The sequence below is a fragment of the Coptis chinensis genome, chromosome 6, assembly GCF_015680905.1.
Source record: "Coptis chinensis isolate HL-2020 chromosome 6, ASM1568090v1, whole genome shotgun sequence".
Classification (NCBI taxonomy): Eukaryota; Viridiplantae; Streptophyta; class Magnoliopsida; order Ranunculales; family Ranunculaceae; genus Coptis; species Coptis chinensis.
In genome coordinates this window covers 6,281,820-6,297,508 of record NC_141461.1, presented here as the reverse complement: position 1 = coordinate 6,297,508, position 15,689 = coordinate 6,281,820, and the positions used below count along the sequence as shown (strand labels likewise).

At 37.0% G+C, this 15,689-nt stretch overlaps 1 long non-coding RNA gene and 1 pseudogene across 3 annotated transcripts in view; one reads left to right on the top strand and one right to left on the bottom strand.

The window, feature by feature from the left end:
• The window catches only part of LOC147491087 (uncharacterized), a 96,216-nt gene that overhangs the window by 60,171 nt on the left and 20,356 nt on the right, over positions 1-15,689 (bottom strand). The gene's annotated exons all lie outside the window — the stretch shown is intronic.
• LOC147491089 (ATP-dependent DNA helicase Q-like 4A) lies at positions 4,019-14,530 on the top strand (annotated as a pseudogene). Its single transcript, XR_015200029.1, has 25 exons — positions 4,019-4,329; positions 4,429-4,590; positions 4,722-4,770; positions 5,233-5,709; positions 5,822-5,992; positions 6,067-6,215; positions 6,298-6,661; positions 6,740-6,871; positions 7,502-7,588; positions 7,714-7,841; positions 9,421-9,541; positions 9,629-9,780; positions 9,848-9,983; positions 10,159-10,284; positions 10,355-10,440; positions 10,635-10,703; positions 10,850-10,978; positions 11,063-11,222; positions 11,357-11,437; positions 12,053-12,214; positions 12,324-12,379; positions 13,123-13,249; positions 13,337-13,431; positions 13,621-13,698; positions 13,769-14,530. The product of XR_015200029.1 is annotated as an ATP-dependent DNA helicase Q-like 4A (transcript).

Here is a 15,689-nt window from a genome sequence, read left to right as displayed (position 1 = left end):
ACAAGTTGGAAACTTCCTCCTTAGTTGCAAGCTTTCGATGCCCGGCAGGAGATGCACAACTTCTCTCAAAGTACACCCCGATGAAGAAAAGAATCGAAATTGAGGATTGCCTCGCTCAAAAGTTGGGATCGCCGGGCAATAATCTTTTCGGAAATGTTTGTTACAACCAAGATACTTTATAAGCAATAATAAATTTGTTTTCGGCTGTTAGAAAAGTCTCAACTAACACATTTTAACATGAATTATTAGAGTGTTTTCTTATAGATTGTTATATTTCATAAATCAATATGGCGCACATCCCGAAACCAAATGACCATCCATTGTGGATCTTGCCGCAAACCACAATTCACCGTGGCTCATTGTTGGAGATCTAAATGAGACCACATGTCAAGCGAAAAAAAGTGGTGGAACTCCATTCAGTTTTTCTCAAGCAGTCCACTTTCTGGACTTTATGTTCTTTGCAGATTTTGTAGATCTAGGATATGAAAGGACTATAAATCTCCCTATTATTAAACTTGGTCATGGACCCATTGTGGTATACTTGAAGCCTCCTCCTGCCCTGACACGGAAGCAATTCCAACAATTCCATTTCCAATCGATGTGGGGTGGGGTAAATGAACCAAAATACAAAATGTGATATCTAAAGATACCGAGGTTCATAGTCTATTGCTTTTGCAATAAAGTCGAGAAAGTCAGGGATAAATTTAAAAAAATGGAACAAAGATGTGTTTGGAAATATTTACCTCCGCATGCAAAGCTTTTTAGAGGAGATAAAAAAGTGTCAGCTTGATCCAAATACAAACTCAACTGTCGAAAACAATCTACTACAGGATCTTAATCAAGCCTCCTATCTTGAAGAAAAATTATGGAGAGACAAATCTAGAGATACAATGCTCCACTGTGATGGGACCAACTCCCGCTATTTCCATCTCTCCACTGTTGTTCGAAAAAATCGGATCGAGATCAATAAGATTAGAAAAGCGGATGGGACTTGGGTTGAAGAGCAAAATACTATTGGAGATACAGTTGTGGAGCACTTCAAAACCCTTTTTACCTCTTCAAATCCCCAAACTCATATTAGAGACCTTAACATCTGTCATCACTGGTGAACAAAATAATGACCTCATTAGAGAGGTCACTTTAGAAGAAGTCAAGGAAGCTCTTTTCTCCATGGACCCCCATAAAGCTCTAGGTCCCAATAGTTTTACCCTTCTTTTCTACCAGAAATATTGGGATATCATTTCTTCTGACCTCCTTAACACCATCAAGAACTTCATGAACTCCGATCATATCTTGGCAGAGTTGAACCACACCAACATCACTCTAATACCTAAATGCCAGCAACCGGAAACTTTTGACCAATTTCGACCTATTAGCCTCTATAACGTAAGCCTCATAATCATCTACAAAATCCTTGCAAATCGCATAAAATCTCTTATTGACATTTTTATCTCTCCGTCTTAGAGTGCTTTTGTAAAGGGAAGACAAATCTTTGATAACATTGTTCTCGCTCATGAGATAGTTCGTACTCTGAAAAAAAAAATGTGCATCGGGTTGTATGCCCATCAAGCTAGATTTGAGCAAAGCTTTCGACAAAGTAGAATGGAGTTTCCTTCTAGAAACTATGGAAGCCTTTGATTTCTCTGAGAAATGGAGGAATTGGATTAATCAATGCATTTCTACTACTTCTTTTTCGTTCAAGATAAATGGATCACCCATGGGTTTCCTCAAACCCGAATGAGGTATCAAGCAAGGAGATCCCCTGTCACCCTTTGTGTTCATTATCTGCATGAAAGTTTTCTCTCGTTTTCTCTCCAAAGCAGAAAAATAAAAACAAATCCATGGGGTCAAAATCAATAGGAGTGACGCTCCTATGTCTCACTTTCTTTTTGAAGACGACAACTTCATTTTCTGCAGAGCAAATATTACAGAAACACATCATCTCAAGGATATTTTGGAGCTCTTTAAAAATGTTTAAGGTAAAGAAATCAATTTCCATAAGTCAAGTATTTTTTTCAATCACAACACCCACCATCGTCATCAATGCATTGTGAAAAGAATTATGAAAATTGGGAAAACAATCACCCATGAAAATATATTTGGGAGCCCCGTTAATCCTCAGGCGCAAGAGTCGTATTGATTTTAATAAAGTGCTAGAAAGAGTTTTTTAGATAATGGAAGGGTGGAGAGCCAAACTTCTCTCCCAAGCCGGAAAATTAACGCTCATTAAAGAAGTTACTTCGGCCATTCCCTCTTACATGATGTCCGTATTTCAACTGCCAACCTCTACATGCAACAAGTTGGATTCTCTAAATGCTAGTTTCTTTTGGGGAAGAAAACAAGACAAGACAAATAAGGTGCATTATATCTCCTGGGACAAAATATGTTTACCAAAATCAAGTGGGGCTTGGGGATAAGGCGTGCATCTCATCACAATATCGCACTTCAAGCTAAACTATTTTGGAAAATCCTTAAAGATCGAACCAGACAAACCTTGGGTAGTAAGCCTACTAAAGAAGTACGTTTGTGGAAATTCGATCTCAAGAGTAAAATGCCCTAGACGAGGGGAATCCAATATATGACAAGGTATACTTAAAGCAAGAGATGAGATCCTCCCTAAGCTATGTTGGCATATTGGGACTGGAAATGACATTGGTATCTGGCTCGATCCTTGGATACTAACTCTACCATACAACAAACCCATGGGACCCCTGCCACCTGTAGGCCCATATAGACGCGTAGGCAGCCTCATTGATCCAGAAAACCGCTCATGGAAAAGAAATGTTTTGGATAACATCTTTCTCCCAACCACTGTCAAGGAAATTCTGAAAGTGCCTCTCAGTCGACAAGAAGACAACAACTCTATCAGATGGTTAGAGGAAACAAATGGGGAATTAACAATGAAGTCTGTTTACAAATACATTAGTGAAAACACAAATGTAGATCAAAACCAAAAGCGGCAACTCTGGAAAAGCATCTGGAATCTTGACACAACGGAGATAGTCAAATTGTTCTTTTGGAAAGCAATCAGAAACTACTTGCCCACAAGAGAAAATCTAATAAATCTGAATATCATCCCTTTAGCTACTTGCCCACACTGCAGTAATCAGGTGGAATCTACTCATCTCGCACTCTTTCATTGTGTCATGCTCAGACACATATGATATGGTTCTAAACTCTCTATCATAATGGATCATTGGAATAACAATGATTCCATCATCTCTATCAACACAAATATCACCACTATGCTAAATTTTAAAAATGATATTAAAGACACCCTAAGTGAACTCGCCTAAATCATGTACTCCATATGAACTAGCATGAATTGATATTATCTTCAACAACAAACAAACAATTTTTTTTTGCATCATTTCCAAAGCTTCAACTTTCATCAATAACACTGAAAAACCGTTTGCTAGAAACAAACATGTAAATGTCTGCCCTCATATAATCGATAACTGTTGCTACCTAACTACAAATGCCTCATGATATAGTATTACTAAACATGTAGGTTTAGGTTTTGCTATTTTGAATAATTTTGGTTATTGCATTGGTGCAGGACATGACAGAGACATAAGTGCTGATTCAAAAGAGGCAAAGGCTCGAGCCATCCGAGGAGGCCTAGAGTTTTTACAACGCATGCAGATCCGGAACATCGCCATTTCGACGGACTGCCAGAGACTTGTTGAGAATTTGGAATGTAGAGGGACAAACTATTTTGGCCACCTTCTATTATATTAGTAGAAACTCAAATTGTAGAGCTCATACACTAGCGGCTAGGGACCGCTACTGCAAGTTTGTTGATTGAATTATATATGCACTCTCTCGGAGTCTCGGATCACTTCCTAGTTTGGAAGTGTTTCCCTTCTATCTATAAAAAAAAATGAGCATCCATTGGCCACGAAGGACTAAATTGGATTGGGGCATGGGCTCAAGCCCAACTCAGATAGCCCCGCCCATTTTCCGGAAATTTTATATGTGCAAAAAAATTATAAAAAAAAATGTTGCACTATTTATCCCGCGCAAATTTTGAAGCTATGTCTCATTTCTTTATTCATACAAAACCCTAAATATATTTTTTTGACTCCATCTCAATTCTCAATTCTCAATTCTCAAATCACCAATTACCTTTATAAGGGTTTAGGGTTTAGGGTTTATTTTTACTCCATCTCAAATCACCAATTATCTTTATACTCATATATATCACTAAAATTTCTACACTTGAAAATTCAGGATTGTTATTATTTAACACCGTGTTTATTCCAATCAAGAATTTTTATTTCGAAGAATGCAATTATGTTAACTAATGTCTAAGGTGAATTTACCAAGGTAAGCTTTTAGTTTAGTTTATTATTATTATTATGATTTTTTAAAGTAGTTGCGTTTTTCTCCATTGATTAAATAATTTGGGGGGTTTTTTTTTTACAGTGGTAACAAACTGAGTAAAGATTCTAGTTGTGATGGAAAACTGCCTAAAGTCAATTGGTCACAGCATGTCTCTGCGCATAACAATTTCTCGTGTCAAAATGAATTTGTGACCTCAAATTTTCTTTACTCGTTACCTACGCAAAAGCCTTCCGGAGAAGGAAGGTATAGCTAGCATTTATTTACATTCATATTTTATAATAACTAATAATATGAACTGATTGTTGTATCACTGTAAGCTTATTCTAACCATGTACGTCTGCATTTTGTTATGATTTTTCCATACGTAATGGTAGGTCAATGGCATGTGCAATCGTAAATGGGAAGATGCTACAAAACCCACAGGTGAGCTTATTGTGATTTTACGTGATTAGTATGAAGGGGATACCATGTGTTCTACTAGCATATTAGTTTCTTTCTATGTGTTAATATTATGCTCCAGTTCACCTTATAAATTAGACTTGCTTGGGCTGTCTAAAAAAACATTGCTGGGCATAAGTCCACTGTAGCCTTGGAGCTGTATTAACTAGCGTGAAAAGACCTTCCCCCATCCTGACAATTTTATGAATTTCCTATAAAATTATATTTAACCATGTGGACATGAAGATGGAAATTTTGCAATATATCGTGACAAGAGTAGCCTTGTTCAGAGCATTTGGCAGCATCTTGCAATTTTATCTGGAAAGCTGGACCCAACCAATACATTTCCTGTGAGAGCTCGAGTGGGAGGGCCGTTGTTTTCTTGCACAATGCGTTCTTAATATAGTTACCTCATTCTCTGAATCACGAATGTAATACTTTTGGCAGGCATGGAAAGCTCTTTCTAGCTTTCAGGTGACAAAGCGGAATTATTTAAAGCCCGGAATAACTGCACCAGTTCTTCAGAATAAAATTTCAGAAACCTCCCAGTCTAAGACATTAGAATCTTCTCAAGATACCAGAAAAAATACTACTTTAAGGAGTTCATCTGACATTCCCCAAAAAGCTTTTGGACATTCAGGGGAAAATTCTTCTGAAAGGCTCCAAAATTTCACTGATTCTAATATCAGAGGGCGTGATTCTATAAGTTTCCAGGGAACTTCCCTCCAACACAAATTAAGTGCTACAGACAGCAAAAGAAGGGGCAACACGGTGTGGTCAAGTGAGACAAAAGCATCAACGCTCTATACTTCTGCAGCACAGGTTGGAGACCGGTCGTTTGTTAACCATGCACAGCATGCTAACCCAAAGAATGGATATGTGAAGGAAACTGTTGAGGATATCGATGATGATGACATACTCCAGGTGATCTGCAGCTTTAGTTCATTTCTGATAGTAAATTCTTGCACCTCTGGTACTAAGTTGCTGATTAATGTGCAATTGCATCCCATTTTCCTTGTTGTACTTGTTTATTCAGAATATCGATGTAGATCAAATAGTTCTGGAACACTATCAATCAAATTGCACTCCTCAACCTTCATCTGAGCTTCGAGCTTCCACTCCAGTTATTGGAAAGAATAATATTGAAATCCCAGATGAAGCAAATATTCCACCTGAATTGTGTACACAATGCAATCATGGTTGTAAGGTATACCTTAATATTTTTTTTGTCTTCCAGTCCAATTTCATCAGGTTTGGAGTAATTCCTTGAAAACGATCCAGGTAGCACTTTGCCCAGAAGCTGCAAGCCATTTGCAGGAGATGAAGGATATGCTACTTTCTATTACAAACGAGCTTCTTGAGCTTATTGACAATGTTGACAATGTCAGTGATCGTAGTCCTGAGCACCTAGAAAAGCTTCGCCAAGAGAGGTCAGTCGTCTTGTATTATGATTGTAAAAAGATCTAATTTTTTTTTCATGTTTCATATTGATTAATGTGTGACAATCGTCAGGTTGGAGTTGAATAAGAAAGTTCGGCTGCTTGAAAAACACATCTACTCTTTGTCGATGGATGGAGAAAGAGAAGTATCAAACCTTTCAGCTTCAAGTGCAATTTCCAAGAATTATCAGTGCAATTAAACTCCTGCAATGGGTGCATATAAGATTGATCCGTTGAGATTTAATGCTCAGGTTCATATTGGTAATGAGCCAGATAATCCTGACAAGGTTGCATCGTCAACATTGTTCTCTTCTTTCGATAGATTTTCTGTAGAAAGGGAAGCTTATATCCCAAAGTTTGGTGAAGTTAATTACATCGAAGGATCACAAGATAAAAGATGGAGTAGTTGTGATTTTCCATGGACCAGGAAGTTGGAGGTGCTCATCACTACTATTATTATTCTTATCTAGTATCCACAAAGCTTCTTCCAACAATGAGCACTTTTCCTGTTTCAGGCCAATAACAAGAAAGTTTTTTGGAAACCGCTCGTTTTACCCAATCAAAGGGAGGTGATCAATGCAACAATGAGTGGATATGATGCTTTTGTGTTGATGCCAACTGGAGGTGGAAAGAGCTTGACGTACCAGGTAATACCAATAGTATCTTTGTAAGACTTTTAGGGGTTTTACACGCCCATGTAGTATACTCTGTATTATCCCCTTCAGCGTGTAGTAGAGTTGGTCAGTTTCAAACCTAGGTCTTTGGGAACAACACCCACAAACTCTACCAACCAAGCTAGTTGGCACCTGTAGAATCCTCAAATTTATGATGCTTCATGTGGTTCCTTGTCATAACTTTCCATATTAATAAATTTCTGTGGTCCTATGATCCTATGTTAATTAAGATATGGCGTTGGTGTAGAACGGGTAGGATGTACCTTCATCGTCGAACTTTCCGTTGCTGATATGGTACTCCAATTTTAGTATTCTGAGGAAAGCTCTATAATAGCTAATTCTATTTTTCACTATATGGGTTGCTTTATCCATTTTCTTTATCTGTTAGATATGGTGTTTTGAGTTTATAACAGTGAACTACTAAATATATATCATATACTGAAGATCTCTCCAAATTCAGATGCTACCAGCTTTATTTCTTGAAGATATCACTGTATGAGTCCTCCACTGTTATTAGTTTGGTTTTTTTTGCTTTGAACGTGAGAATTATGTGGAACTTCGTGATAGCTTTATAAATATTAACCTATAAGCCTTTATTTGCAGCTTCCTGCCCTAATCTGTGGTGGAATAACTTTAGTGATTTCTCCTCTTGTCTCACTCATTCAGGATCAAATAATGCATTTGTTGCAGGTAATATTAAAGTTTAGATTTTTTTTATTTGCTAAGGTGCCTTTGATTATCTGTGCCTCATCTTATTATTCATTTAACTTGTGTCTTGCTTTTTGACGTTTGAATCTTACAAATTACAAATGTAGGCAAATATACCTGCTGCTTACTTGAGTGCCAATATGGAATGGAGTGAACAGCAGGAAATTTTTAGGGAACTGAGTTCAGAGAATTGTAAATACAAGCTGTTATATGTCACACCAGAGAAAGTTGCCAAGTAAGTGCTGTGCTGTGTACTTTTATTGGTTACTTACAGTTAAAGCTGTTCAGTGTGACAAACATCAGAAATGAATAATCAAGTAGGCGAAGTATCACAGTGAAAAATATCCTGCTATGTATGGCCTCTCTTGCTACCACTGTAGCACCAATGTGATCAGCACCAGTCCTGTTTAGGCAATGAATATTACACTCATTTACATTGGTTCATCCTGCTATGCCCTGGACCTATTGCTCTTTTCACGTAAAAGGTGGCCACCCACCATTCTTGCAAGGCTCAGGAATCCGCTGTGCTTATGATGGTTAGTAGCCAATCAAGACGATGAACTGCCTTTAGTTGCGCTTAGTTTAAGTAGTAATGAACAATATCATATGTGAAGTTGTAGAGAACGGGAAGAGAGATTGTGAGAGAAGCAAGAGTCAAGGTTGGAGAAGAGAAACTTTGAGAGAAGAAAGAGTCAAACTTGTAGGATTGGTCTCAACCTAGAAGCAGATCTTATTAGAAATTGAGGACAGAAGATATACCTACCAAGTAGTAATTTGATGCTCTATTTTCGCATCCTCTAGCACTCTTCCACTAGCTGTCTTCCCAACTTGGATCAAAATGAACTAAATGGAAGCTAAGCTTTTTACCGCCAATGAACTTTTCCTCTGAATTCTTATTATCCTAAGTTGTTAATAGCCCCATCCCCATCAGGAATGAAGTATCACCAAGTGTGTTGTTCTCCGGTAACAATAGACAAACAGTGTTCACAATGCATCACTGCCTACTTCAGCAAGCTTTGACCAACAAATAGCACCCGGCTTAGCAAATTGTAGTGTGCAAAAAGTTGGAATGTATTTTCCGAGATGTTTAGTATAAAGTCCGTCATGCATTATAGATTTATAGTATAAGTTAGTAGGGCCGCTCCACTCATTGTCTATGGGTCTTGAACTGGATGCTCCAAATTTAAGACGGTATGGGAGCAGGCTATTTTGATACCTGGCCCGACAACTTGTGTGATATGACCCACAAAACAAGTTTACATGTTATACCAAAAGTGAAGGGCGTCTTCAGATATACAGTAGATTGTCCCACATCAGGCATTTAAAGCTTTGCATAATGTACAAGATCTATGGTCGCTCCACTCATTTCCAGTTGGTTTTGAGCTGGATGATTCAAATTCGAGAGTAATAGAGTCCATCACATGTGTAGTATGGATCTACCTGAAAAGTAGCATGAACATGTAGGTGTTTCTTAACCAACTTTAAAAAATGCTTCATTTGTGTATTGAGTACTTTGTCTCAATTTTAAAACTTGAATTCTTCCCAAAACTTTTAAGTAACATGCATATTTTCCGATCTTTAACAAATATTTCCTGACGCATTCATCCTTGTTTTACCAAGACATGCATTCAATCTAATGTCAATATTTGTATTCCATGGGTAGAAACTGAATCCAGTATCATGCATTTGGTTGGGGTAAAATGATAATTATTTCATTACGAACCAATTTTTCTTTTTCAAACATCACTTTTATTTGATTTTCAGCATTTTCATATTTTTGGCGTATTGATATACCTTTTTTTATCTTAATGCAGAAGTGATGTTCTTTTGAGACACTTGGAAAGTTTGAATGCTCGTGATTTACTTTCTAGGATTGTTATTGATGAAGCTCATTGTGTAAGCCAATGGGGACATGATTTTAGACCAGATTATCAGGTTTTAGTTTTCTAGACCTTATCATTTCTTTCTATAGGTTGTGTTTTGCTTTACTGGTTGCTCAACTTTATGCTGCATTCTTTCTAGAGTCTTGGCATTCTGAAGCAAAAGTTTCCAAATACACCAGTGTTGGCTTTAACTGCCACTGCAACTGCTAGCGTGAAAGAAGACGTTGTGCGAGCTCTTGGTCTAGTGAACTGCATTATTTTTCGGCAAAGTTTCAACCGCCCAAATTTATTGTATGTGTTTAATGTGATGTTTTGCCACTACTAAACGTAAATCATCTCATACTTGATGAAATTGCAGGTACTCCGTAATCCCCAAGACAAAAAATTGTTTGGATGACATTGACAAATTTGTTAAGGAAAACCACTTTGACGAATGTGGCATTATTTACTGTCTTTCACGAATGGACTGTGAGAAAGTAGCTGAAAAGTTGCAGGTTGGTCTACTCCTTTTGAACATTTTATTTTCAAAGAGCTTAATTTGATTCTGAATACTTGGCATTGCTCAAAGATATCCTGGTAGAGACTAAGAAGCAACTATTATTTGTACTTGTCCTCCTTGAATTGTGTTTTTAGTGTCCCCAGAATAATGGTGGAGGATATTTTGTTCAGGAATGTGGACACAAAGCATCCTTTTACCATGGTAGCATGGATCCCCAACAGCTTAACATTTGTTCAAAAGCAGTGGAGCAAAGATGAGATCAATATTATTTGTGCTACAGTGGCTTTTTGGGATGGGTATCAGTGACTAGCACATTTACTGAGTTCGTTATTCTTTGTTTGTTTTGTGTGTTTGTGTGTTAATCAGCATTGTAATTTTAGGTATCAACAAACCGGATGTCCGTTTTGTTATCCATCATTAAACTTCCGAAGTCTATTGAAGGTTACCATCAGGTAGTTTTGAAAACACATTCTGCTATCTCCAGAATGATTTGGCTTATAAAGATTATGATAATGATATGGCAATGATGATACTATGTAGTCTTTGTAATTTGTTCTTATAATTAATGTCAAAGGTGAGACAAGTAGACAACAGATGGCGAGTATTGTACTCACAATAATTCTTTTATTGTCATTGAATCAAGTAGGAGTGCGGTCGTGCCGGTAGAGATGGTCAGCGTTCTTCTTGTGTGCTGTATTACGGTTATGGCGATTATGTAAGTTTCAGATAATTAATTCATAATTTCATCCTGTTGATACTGTGAAAGCTTCGCTATAATTTGGTTATGAAAAAAAAAAACTGAATGGATCTTCATTGTTTACATCATTATTATGTTTCCCTTTCGTTCCTTTGGTTGAGCAGATTCGTGTCAAACATATGATTAGCCAAGGTGCACTAGAGCAAAGTTCTTTTTCCTCTGGCTCGAGACGTTTTTCGTTAGCCAATTCAGATAGGGCACTGGAGACAAATATTGAGAATCTTTTGCGTATGGTACAAACAGCTAATCTTTTCACTTTTTCCATGATTGGAGTAAGTACTTTGTGACTTGTGAATTGATTAATTTAGTATTAACAGGTCAGTTATTGTGAAAATGATGTTGATTGCCGGCGTCTCCTACAACTTATTCATTTTGGTGAAAAGTTTAGTCCTCTAAATTGTAGCCGAACCTGTGATAATTGTCTTGAAGGATTCACATTGCACTGAAAAGGATGTCACTGACACAGCAAAACAATTGGTTTGAAATAAATTTTCTTAATGTTTGTTACTTTGGATTTTGTTTCACATAGTGGCTCAAATCAATGTCTAGTATTTGCTTTTTTATACTGAGCACTCTTAGATAATATGCTCTTTCTGTTACATCATGTTCAGGTTGAATTAGTTAGAACAGCAGGGCAGCAGAATTCATCTTAAGATATATTGGATGTCTACAAGGGTTCCATGAACCAAAATGTAGGTTATCACATAACTTGAACTGCTTTTTCCCGTGTCATTGGCTTTGGTGATCTTGTCTATGTTTTTTTAGTTAATAAGCCATTCTATTAATGAAAGAATGAGGATGTACAAAGAGGGGGGAAAAAAGTTCTGGGTACTAGGCACATTGGTACATATGCCTAAACCTAAAATAAATAGCTTAATGGTCCTCTATTTTATGTAGTAGTAATTAGTAAAGGCCGGCCAACAAAAGATTCAAAATATCAGCTCCTGGTTGAACACCACAGTTTGCCACTGTCTGCTGAGAAGTTAACCTCTCTCCATGTTGGTCATAATGACAATATTATTTAGAGAGGACAAAACCTGCTTCTGTCTGCTCCTCATGGCCCATACTCTATTGTTTGATCCATAGCTTTGTACTGCTGCTGTAGAGGCAACCTCCATCTATAGGTTAGACCAGCCTGCTTAGCCATTTCATTATCCTCAAGAATCGTCAAACATTCAGCCATGAAAGAAGTTGTGTTAGGAAACCCTTACCAATGGCTCCCAAAACTTATCCATTATGATTTCTGAAAACAGCAGCAAGACACAACAGCTTGAACATGTGGTGATCTTGTCTACTCTAAATTTTAGGTTAAGAAGTACAGACATAACAGCTTGAGCCTTCACGGAGCTGGTAAACATCTAGCAAAAGGAGAAGCTTCCCGAATATTGCGTCACCTTGTTATCGAGGATGTTCTTGTGGAAGAAGTTAAGAAAAGTGATCTTTATGGATCCGTATCATCAGTGTTGAAGGTATGCACTCATTGTCTTACTTGAAAAAAGAAAGAAAAAATGGAACAGTTTGAGTCGGTCCTCCCTTCTGTGCTGTCATAATTAATTGTTGTTCCAATACTGATGTTAGGTAAATGAGTCTAAGGCGCGCGATCTTCAGTCTGGTGGAAAGAAGTTTCTTATAAGGTTCAATATTTTACGTTTTCTCTTTCGGTCTTATCTTCATAGAACTGAGTGTAGTGAGGTACTGTTTGATGTATGGATGTGATTGTCAGATTGCTATAAACTTATGGATTAGTTAAACATAATAGATAGCATTTTCTTTTTGATTCGTGGACATCACTTCATCACTTCATTGCATTTTCTTAATTTTCTCTTCTTCGCTACTTGCTAACCCCTAGAACTACCACACTTAATCATCTTATTATCTTATCAAAAGAGATGAAAGGACCTCCCTCTCCACGTTTGTCACGGCAAAGGGATTATCCATTGCCCATATTGCTCATGTCGAAGCCACATGGGCCTATTACCCCTACCTTGTCCATCATTCTTTCATATCGGGTGCTTCCGAAAATTTTAAGGGGCCAAGTAATATTTTTCTAGAACATGTGGAAGTGTTAGGGTGTAATATGCGTAGTCATTTGATAAAATTGAAAAATCAGATTGATTGGTTCTGTTCCCATCTTCCAAAAGATGGTAGTTGAATGCGTTTTGTTGCTCGGAGTTTTAAAATTGTTTGGAGATGAAAGGATTATAGCTTGGTACACCCTACCATGGATTGTTTATCAAGCAATTGTTGATAAATACTCACATCGTTATGACAGTTACTTCATCTGGTGATTCTTTTATATCATGGAGATTGTACTAAAAATTGAAAAGATGAAATGCTTGTATGGCATGATGATGCGAGCATCTTATCTATCTTGAAGGTTCCCTGCCTCAACAAAAGCAGTTAAGCTGAGAAAGCCCGAAGAGACGCCAGCAAAAGGCCCTCTGTTCTCAGGAAAGATAGACTCTTCACTTAATGATGCTGCTGCCCAACCTCAAGGAGCTCCGGTACTACTCAGTTGGTTTCTGATCTTTTTTCACTCATACATACAATTATCTACTTCCTATCCTGAGCACAAATGTCTTTAATTGCAGAACTTTTTTCTCATACTTTTTGAGGCTTTGAAGAAAATGCGATCTGTTCTTTTGAAAGAGGCTGGCGAGGGGGTCATGGCATATCATATATTTGGGTCAGCTCTTACACACTTCTTTTTCTTTACTTTATTTGTTGTCTTCTTTTCTTGTTTGTCTCAGCAAATCCCCTTTCCCCCTCTCTTTTTCCTTTTTCTTTCATTATGTAATGTTTTTTCCTCCGTATATATATTTTCCTGATCCCATTGGTAAACCTAAACCCTGACATCTTTCCTATTCTTGTGTAGAAATACCACTTTGAAGAACATCAGCAAGAGGGTACCCAGAACTAGAGAAGAACTTCTCGAGATTAGTGGCATTGGCAAGTAAGATCTAGATCGATTTGAGTTTTGATCTTGTAGAATGATTTGAATTAACTAATCTGGCTTAACTCAGGGCAAAGCTAAATAAATACGGGGGATCGAAAGTACTGGAAACCATTGAATCTACCTTAAGGGGTTACTACGGTGCAGACATGAAGAGCAGCAGTGGCAGTGATAATACTGAGGTAACCAAGAGGAGAAGAGACTCGGCAGGGATCATGAACTCAGGTTCGAAAAGAAGATGACGACTTTATTGATAGCAATGGTATATCAAAGAAAAGGGCAACAAAGGATTGTCTGACTGCAAAAGAAGGAAAAGATGATTATGTGTCACCTAATAATGAGGAAAGGTGTGTAGACAGTGATCTCGATTGGGATGACTCTGAAAACGTGGACATTAAAGGCTCAGACTTGAACACTAGTCGAATGAGAACGGGAGGGTGTTACCTTCATGGTCAACACGAGGTAATAGAGGTGGTGTTCGAGCTCGAATTTGTACGAAGAGAATGCTTTCAAGAGGTAGATATAGCATCATGTGCATATAGTTTGCGTTGGGATGACTTAAAGTGTACAGTTCTATATTCAGTGTGTAGAAGCTGAGTTTTGAGATCTGCTGAAGAATTTCAGTTTTTCAGAGAATGGAAAACATTGTTGTAACATGTTCTCATCTTTTCAAAGCCTGCTATCTATTATATACATCAATCACTGATTGGTTTTATGTTGGACAGAACTGTAGTTGCCTTTGATGTTGAATGTCTGCTTAAATCTTTTTTACGTCTTTGATAACATTTCAGATTACTGAAATGAAATCAAATGTAACAGAATATTGCAGTTATTACTGAAACATTTTCTCTAGGGATGGAACTTGGGACAGGTTAGCCCAAGCTCATGGGCTAAAATCCGAATTTTGTTGGTCTAGGGCTAACATTTCAAATCTGTGGTCCGGGCTTGGTCTTGTAAAATCAAAACCCGACTCAGTTTCGAGTTGGACTCAGGTTTGAATATCAAATTCTCATAAAGGGTATTTGCATATCTATATTTTAATATTAAAATTCTCATAAAGGGTATTTTTTGAGTTTTATTAAAATTTCACGTCATCAACTTAATAGTTAACTTAAAACGGGAAATTCTTTTCCTTTTAGAATCCAACTTCAAACGGGAATCAACTTAATAGTATTTAAAACGGGAATTTTTTTTTTTTTTAGAATCCAACTTCAAACAGGAATCTCTTTTCCTTTTAAAACCAAAACTCAAATTAGTATAAAAACTCTTTATTTCCAAATTAAAATGGTATCCTTCCACCAATTAAAAAACACGGGTTTTTAAAACATAATTAAAATAATTTGTTAGGAAATTAAAATAGGTTAGCGATGAAAACAGAAACCACGATTTGTTATGATTTGTTATGATTGTTGAGCAAATTTTTAAAAGAGCCGGTGCGTATGCATGGGTCTACTTTCTAGTATGTACATATATATTTCATTCAATTATATTATATTATATTATTGTTCCTTATAAGGATTTATTCTCATAAAAAATAAAGTTGAGAATATCAATTTTAGAGAGAATAATTGAATCAATTAGGTTAGTTTCCTTTTCAAATAATCAAATCCCTTTGATTTAGTTAGAATATTGAATTTTGGTGTTATTTATCTCTTAATTTATTTATTTAACAGTGAAAAAGCGTTGAGTCTTTCACTGTTTAACATTAAAACTTGAGAATCTTTACCAAAAAAAAAAAAAACTTGAGAAATTTGACCAACCCAACCCAATCAGACCAACTCGAGTTGGCTTGGGTTTGAGCTGAAAATTTAAAGACTGACTAGGGCTTGGTCCCGGGCTTGAGTTAAAACATTTGAAATTTGGGTTAGGCCTCAACCTGACCCAACCCACCCGAATTCCACCCCTAATTTTCTCTGAGCATCATCAACAACGCATTGTTAAAATCCATTTTTAATGTGACCAGTTGACAAAAAATTTGGCAATTTTCGCCC